The sequence below is a fragment of the Vicugna pacos genome, chromosome 3, assembly GCF_048564905.1.
Source record: "Vicugna pacos chromosome 3, VicPac4, whole genome shotgun sequence".
NCBI classification, from domain to species: domain Eukaryota; kingdom Metazoa; phylum Chordata; class Mammalia; order Artiodactyla; family Camelidae; genus Vicugna; species Vicugna pacos.
Window position 1 is genome coordinate 4,887,518 of NC_132989.1, and position 8,592 is coordinate 4,896,109.

General features: G+C 38.3%; 1 pseudogene; it reads right to left on the reverse strand.

The window, feature by feature from the left end:
* Positions 1–5,801: 5,801 nt before the first annotated feature.
* Positions 5,802–6,754, reverse strand: LOC140690354 (olfactory receptor 2T3-like; annotated as a pseudogene).
* Between the last annotated feature and the right edge of the window lie 1,838 nt (positions 6,755–8,592).

Below are 8,592 nucleotides of genomic sequence, written 5' to 3' on the forward strand. Positions count from 1 at the left end.
ACAAAGAAATAAAACAGCTGACAGGAACACCATATAAGTTGGAAGACAGAAAAGGAGTTTAGGTATCTTAAAGTCCTACCCACTCTTTACATGGTATAGAGGGAGTTAGAAATAAAAAATAAAGATAAGATATTTCATACAAAATATAACCTAAATAAAGCTGGTTCATCAGAAAAAATAGGAAAAAAGTCATCAATAAATACAGAGAAATATCACTTAAACATAACAAAATGTACAAAAATATTAAAAGCTAGTATACCATGACATTTAAATTTTATTTGGCTCAATATAATGCCCCTAGAACATATCAGACAAAAAAAGATAAAACTAAATAGGCAAAAATAGTAGACAATTATAACACATTCCCTTCTCTATAACTGACAGAAGAAATAGATGAAAATTACAATTTGAACAGCACAATCCATAATGGATTCATGAAAAACAGTACATTTAATAATAATGGACCATATGAAACATTCATAAAAACTGAACACACAACAGCCATAAAATAAGGTATAAAATAGTTCAGAGGATTAACTCTCTGACCACAGTGTTTGAATTCAAAATTCAATGAAAAGACACAAGAAACTGTCTCATGTGGTTGTCTACTGTAAGATTTTATTCTAAATAACATTAGAATAACAGTGGGCAAAATAAAAATTGACATATCAAACCTATGGAAAACTCTAAGACATCAGGTAAGAGGAAGTTTAGAAGCTTAAATACATACATTAAGAAATTTTAAATTTAAGATCAATGACTGAAACATTCTTTAAAAAATATAAAATAATGGCAAATGAAAACCAACGAGAGTAAAAGAAACAAAATATACAATTAGGAGGATTAACAAAGCTAGATGACTCTCCTTTGAAAAGGTGAGTAATATTGATAAACTTCTGCTGATAATGGACAAGGAATAAAAGATAAGACACAAGTTACTATTGTCAGCAATGAAAACAAAAACATGCCAGAGATGCCAGAAAATTATACGATAGTAATTGATTCTGTGATGTGTTTATTGATTATAGGATATAAAAAATTCATACCACCAGGACACATGTACAAAAATGTGCATAGCAGCATTATTTGTAAATGCTAAAAACTGAAGGCAACATAAGTATTCATCAACAATAGAGCACATAAATAAATTATAGTATAATCAGAGAATTAAGTCCTATACAAGAGAAAAATGTGACAAATGCTGGAGAGGCTGTGGAGACAGGGGAACCCTCCTACACTGCTGGTGGGAATGCAGTTTGGTGCAGCCACTGTGGAAAACAGTATGGGGATTCCTCAAAAGACTAGGAATAGACTTACCATATGACCCAGCATAAATCCAGAAGGAACCCTACTTCAGGATGACACCTGCACCCCAATGTTCATAGCAGCACTATTTACAATAGCCAAGACATGGAGACAGCCTAAATGTCCATCAACGGCTGACTGGATAAAGAAAAGGTGGTATATTTATACAATGGAATACTACTCAGCCATAAAAATGACAACATAATGCCATTTGCAGCAACATGGATGCTCCTGGAGAATGTCATTCTAAGTGAAGTAAGCCAGAGAGAGAAAGAAAAATGCTGTATGAGATCACTCATATGTGGAATCTACAAAACAAACAAGCAAACAAACAAACAAAACATCAATACAAAACAGAAACAGACTTATAGACATACAGTACAAACTTGTGGTTGCCAAGGGGGTGGGGGGTGGGAAGGGACAGACTGGGATTTCAAAATATAGAATAGATAGATAAATAAGATATAACTGTACTGCACAGGGAAGTATATACAAGATCTTGTGGTAGCTCACAGAGAAAAAAAGTGACAATGAATATATCTATGCTCATGTATAACTGAATAATTGTGCTCTGGAATTTGACACAACATTGTAAAATTATTATAAATCAATAAAAATGTTAAAAAAAGAAAAATTGGTAAATCCATGATGCAGCAACATGGGTGAATTTTAAAATATAATAATAATCAATTCTAAAACAAATCAGAAAAATTATGACCCATTCATATATGAATGAAATTAATTGGCACTGTTGAGTATACATAAACAGGCAAAAATCTATGAATAAAAATAAGAAAATAAATTTTAGGAGGAGGGTAATGGCTCAGTGGTAGAGGATGTGCTTAGCATGCATGAGGTCCTGGGTTCAATTCTCAGGACCTCCATTAAAAAAAAAATAATATATATATATATATGTATATATATATATATACACCTAATTACTAGCCCCCAATTTTTGTAAAATTCAGGACAGTGGCTACCTTGCAGGCAGAAGCTGGTGTTGAATAAACAGATTTAGGGCTTCCAGGCACTAGGGAATGTTTCTTCTATGTGTGGGGAATGGGCACTTGATGGTCCCTTTACAAACATTTCATAAACTATTCCTTTTAAAATAATACACATTTTTCAATGTTATTTTATTTTTGAACAAATGCAATAGATTTAAAGAATATAGAGGACTAAAGGTAAAATATTTTGCGCTAGTCTTTCAATAAAATATAGTACATCTCAAGGTGGCAGTTGGAAATCTTAAAAAGGAGAAAAATTTTTAGGATGACCATTCAGAAATTTTTCAAATTGTTGTTTATGAAAGTAGGGCATCCCCATACCTCTCCCATGAGATGTGCAACCACTTTTATTAGGTATGTTTGCCTTTATTCTTGCCCTATTCCAGTCTCCAATTACTCTAATCCTACAGTAAACATTGTAAAATTCATATTTATTCATGAGTATATTTAGTATACATTTAATTATATATGAATATAATTCATTGTATGCTATTTACTCTAGATTTATAGAAGTTGGAAATTGAATGACAAGATATTTTGAATATATATATTATATTTAATATATAAAACACATTTAATTTCTTTTAATATATTTAGTTTATTTTAATATATAAAATATGTATTCTCAATGCCTCCCTGTTCATTCTAGTGTACATACCTACTCAATTTGGTATTTACAGCTTCGGGGTATCTCCCCTGCTTCTTTTATCCTTATGTCTGTTCAGGTGCTGGTCCTCTCTTTGAAACATTCTTTTGTCTCTTTACATATATAATCTTTACTTTAGGATCACTGCTCAAGTCTGGGGTTCCCTTCTAGATGCTGTGGGGCTTTCTGGGTGGAGCCATCTCCTAGCTCTTATGACTGGGATCTCAAGTCTGTACAGCTCTCTCCTCCACTAGCAAATAAAACCCTTGAAGTAAGGGCTTGTGTCCCGGCCACTGCTGTGTCCCCTGTGAACTGCACAACATCTGTGGCATAGAAAATAATCCGTTAAGATGAATAAAAGATTGAATGATCCAACTGTCTATGGAGATTTTCTTTTTTCAAAGAGTTTGATAAGCAGAATGGTATTTATATTAAATTGAAGGATACTGGATAAATAATCAATTCATGACAAAAAGATAAAATAAGCTTTTTAAAATATGGTTTTATAGTTTAATTGAATACTTAAGTGGAACCGTCCAATTGGAAGATGAAAAAGACCAGGAATACTGTTCTTTAATTCAACAGACAATTGCTGAGCTCCTCCCATGTGACAAAGTCTACACTGGTGTCCTCATGTCCCTGATGGAGCAGAGCAGATACACAGAGGCAGAGTCTTGGGCAAAGCCACCTTCAAGGAGTCACACCTGAGAAAGGGAAGCAGTTTGGTTTCCCCTTCTCAAAAGTGATGTAAGGCAACTGCGAGAGCTTGAGCAAGCCCATAAATGTCACACAGTTCTTGAGAACTACAGAGGCATATCCTGAACTAAACTCAAGACCAATCCTTTTCAGTTTATTCCATCTAATCACAACAGACCCCTGATTTATGGGTAAATTCAAACTCAAGATTTTAGTTTTTCTTTGCACTCTATGCTCCTGAATGACAATCAGGTAAAACAGACACTCATTAAAAACAAAACTTATAGAAAGTTCATCAACGGATGACTGGATAAAGAAGAGGTGGTATATTTATACAATGGAATACTACTCAGCCATAAAAACTGACAACATAACGCCATTTGCAGCAACATGGATGTTCCTGGAGAATGTCATTCTAAGTGAAGTAAGCCAGAGAGAGAAAGAAAAATACCATATGAGATCACTCATATGTGGAATCTTAAAAAAAAATACAAAACAGAAACAGACTCATAGACATAGAATACAAACTTGTGGTTGCCAAGGGGGCGGAGGGTGGGAAGGGATAGACTGGATTTCAAAATTGTAGAACAGATAAACAAGATTATACTGTATAGCACGGGGAAATATACACAAGATCTTATGGTAGCTCACGGAGAAAAAAAATGTGACAATGAATATATATATGTTCATGGATGACTGAAAAATTGTGCTCTACACTGGAATTTGACACAACATTGTAAAATGATTATAAATCAATAAAAAATTTTAAAAAAGACTTATCAAATGATACCAATAAGCTAATAAAAAGGGTAACTACCTCTGTTTAATATGCTTTTTGTATAGTCTTGTTTTTCTTAATCACAGCAATTTCTAAAGCAAAAATTTTACCTACCTCTAGAAAAAATCTCTTATTTTTCACTGCATTTTGCCCCTAACTTCATGGAATTATTTCCAATTTCAGACAAATTATTTTCATGCACTAAAGGAATAATCATAAATGAGAATCAAAAGTATTCAGTTGGCATGCCATGTGAAGAAGGTAAATCCAATAGGGCAGTTTATTGAAATCCAGCAGGATAGGAACACCTGGTGTGTATCTCTTGATGGTAAGATCAAGGTTCTGTGCCAGTTGGTAGTTACTTAACAATTTAGAACCCCAAACTCCTCCTTGCATATTAATCAGAGTAAATGTATTTTTTCCTCTAGTTTCTCACATCCCAGAAACACTAGACACGTGAATTATTTTTATCATGAAAGCAACAGTGTCTTGATGCTACGTGTAGATTTATGGACATTCTATTTGTAGAATGATATACAGTAAAGGAGGTAATAACTGGTGAATATTCCAAACTCTTTCTGTTCATTCTCCCTGTTTCAGAAGGAAGCAGCTAAGAAGATTAGGATTCTCTAAATTCCCATCCTCCTCCAAGGCTGTTATACTTAGTCTAAATATGGTATAATTTATCCTACGATAAATTATAGCACAAAAAAACTAAATAAGAAATTTCTTTAAAAATTTTTTTACATGTTTTATGAGCTGTGAAGTTAGGTGAACTTCTCTGGATCTTTCATGCGGATTGGCATTTGGTCTAAGTAGTTTCGATGGTCAAATAATATTGAAACTATTGGTATTTAAACCATAGATCTCACATTCAATATTTGAAAAAAAAAAGTGTTCATTGTACTGAGATCTAATAGCACTCATTGGACCTCTGGTTGCCACATGTGAACTATGAGTTAAGGGGTTTTGCAAAGTAAGGGAAACCCCAATTTTCCCTCCAGGATTAAGCTGGGATCCGAATTCCTCTGAGCGGGCCACATTCAGGGTTAAGGTGTTCATGCTGAAGTCTCATACCAGAATGACCAAAACACTTTGGACGGGAGACCACTTAAAAGGGCCTATGTGCTGTTTTCTTTACGTCAGCGATTGGCTCGCAGATGCATACGGGTATGAGGACATTAAACCTAAGGAGATTAAGTTATGATGTGTACGCAGTATGGAGGAGATATGCCACATGCTTAAGAAAGAGGGAAGATAATAACCGGATTCATTGCTGGAGGCCCTGGAACCTGGGGACAAAGTCGAGGAGAAACAGGGAGGGGAGGAATAACATAAAAGGGACAGAGGCATCCCCAGGCTTTCCCATTTACAGCCTTCTTAGGCTCAGCCCTGATCGCGTCATACTCCGCAGAGCATCTGTGACATCTTTATTACGGAGGCTATAAATGAGGGGGTTCAGCACAGGGGTGATGATGGTGTAAAAGGCTGACCCCATCATGTCCTGCTCAGCCGTGTGGTAGGAACCAGGAAGCATGTAGGTGTAGATGGCAGCACCAAAGAAGAGCGACACTACAATTACGTGAGAGGAGCAGGTGGCAAAGGCCTTCCTGCGGCCCTCTGCTGAGGCGATTCTGCAGATGAGATGCAGGAGGAGGGCATAGGAGCTTGAGATGACGGCGATGGGGATGAGGAGCATGAGGACACAGCACAGGTACATGAGCAGCTTGTAGAGGGAGACGTCGGCGCAGGAGAGCTTCAGCAAGGTGGGAGCCTCACAGAAGAATTTTTCTGGACTGGCAGAAGGGGAAGCTCATGGTGATGGGGGTGAGCAGCAAACCGTCAACCACTCCTAGGAACCAGCAAGCAGATACCAGGCATTCACAGACCCTCTGATTCATCAGCAAGGGGTAATGGAGAGGTCTGCAAATAGCAGCATATCGGTCGTACGCCATAGCAGAAAGGAGAAAAAAAACTCAGCTCCAGCGAGAGTCAGATAGAAAAACATCTGGATCCCACAGCCTAAGGGAGAAATTGTACGATCTCCTGTGACCTGGCCCAGGAGCATCTTGGGCACAGTCGCAGATATGTACGTGAGGTCCATGAGGGAGAGCTGGCTGATGAAGAAGTACATGGGGGTGTGCAGGCGGGGCTCCTGGTGGATCACGATGATGAGGAGGGTGTTCCCAGCGAGGGCCATCACGAAGAAGATGAAGGTCACGGTGTAGAGGAGGACGGCGTGCTTGGTTTCACCAAAGAGGCCACCAAGATGAAATCAGCATCTGATGTTTGGTTCTGCGAATTTTGCTTCCCTGAGCACATGGTCTTGGTTAACAGTTCTCACTCGAGGGAGAAAATGAGAATCATCGTTTTTTAGAATTTTCATATGCACACGAATTCCTTAACCCTTTTCCAGTAGGAAAACTGCTTTAAGCTAATTTTTCAAATATGAGGTTGTATCAGTGTAGAATCAAAAGTTCAAATCTCTGAGAGGCCAGGATGCAGTTTGGCTCCAAGTCTAAAGTAGATTATGAAATCAGCCTGCAGAGGTGACCACTCATGAGCTGTATACATACAAAAGGTATTATATACTCTGTAAATCGTAATTTCTCCCCAAACTGATAAAATAAAAGAGCTCATCTCTTGGCATGGTTAGAATGCTGCAGTAGGAACCACTCGTTAAGTCTGTAACACAATGTGAGTGTTGAATGAAGTCATTCATTACTAAGTCCCTACTCCACTTTTGGACATAGCTGCTCATCCAGGACTCAGTGATCGTATTGAAAGCTGAAACTTATGTTAATATTAACATCGTTAATGAGTTGAAAATCACTGAAGTTTGCTGAAAACTTGAAAGCTTAAATATTTTCTGCCATCGTATATCTCCGTTAATCTGTGAACTCCCCTTCCCTTGCTAAACGATTCAGTGTATTCAACTTTTCCTTGAATGATGACGCCCCATTAAACGGGACCATGAGGGGCATCAGAGTGGAGAGGCTGGGTAGATCAGCTCAGGCGAAGGCCTGGTGGAAGACAGGGCATTCAGGGTGCCAAGCTGGTGCGGGGCAGGAGGGCAGGCGTGGTGCAGACCTTTACAGGGGAGGAGAGCACTTGGGTGCAAATACAGCACAGGACGGGAGTGCAGAAGGGGTGCAGATCTGGCACAGGACAGGAGGGCACTCAGGGTGCAGACCTTGTATAGGGTGAGGACGGCAGGAAGGTTGCAGGTCTAATGCAGGGAAGGACGGCGGGGAGTAGATCTCATACAGGGCAGAAAAATCACTCAGGATGCAGACCTGCTGCAGGACAGGAGAGGTGCCGATCTAGCACAGAGGAGGGCCCTTGGGGTGCGTACCTGATACAGAGCAGGATGTTAGGAGGTGTGCAGATCTGGTGCAGGGGAGGAAGACGGAGGAGAGTCTGTGTAGGACAGTAGGGCAGCCGTCTGATGGCTGATCCCCCTCACAACTTCAAAGTGAAATCTATTTTTTTTTCTTTTTTTAGGGGAAGAGGTAACTAGGTCTATTTGTCTACTTATTTCTTAAGTGGAGGTACTGGGGATTGAACCCTGGACCTTGTGCCTGCTAGGCAGGCACTCGTACCACTGAGCTATCCCTTCCTCCTCAAAGTGAAGTCTAAAGCATTTATTGTATTATGTTTCACACAGAGTTTATAAGGAAAAAACCCCCAAAAGCTACAGATGTCCTACATAGCAATTATTCAGTTGAAAAACATTTTAAATAATTATTTTTCCTTTTGCTGTTGCATTTTACCCCCAAGTTGTCTAGAACATTAGGTAGTCCATGCACAGTGAATGAATAAATGACTGAGTGAGTGAGTGAGTGAGTGAATGAATGAATAATAATAAATGAGTACACGGACCAGTTGCGTTAAACCAAACATAAAGCTACGTTCCTATAATCCAGCATAGTGATCCCCCCGGTACTGCATCTCAGTTTCCTCACAAAAGAAGTAAAATTCTCTCTTCTATAAATTAGCAGTTTTTGCTCAACAACTGCTTTGCCTGCATATTTCAATGTTTAAGTTCCCATTTGAACTGCTTGAATTATGCTTGACACAATTGTCCTAAAATGATTCTGTTAAGAAGAGACTTAAGTTCTATATTATGGCAAAGTCAGAAGCTCCATGTCTGACTGAGG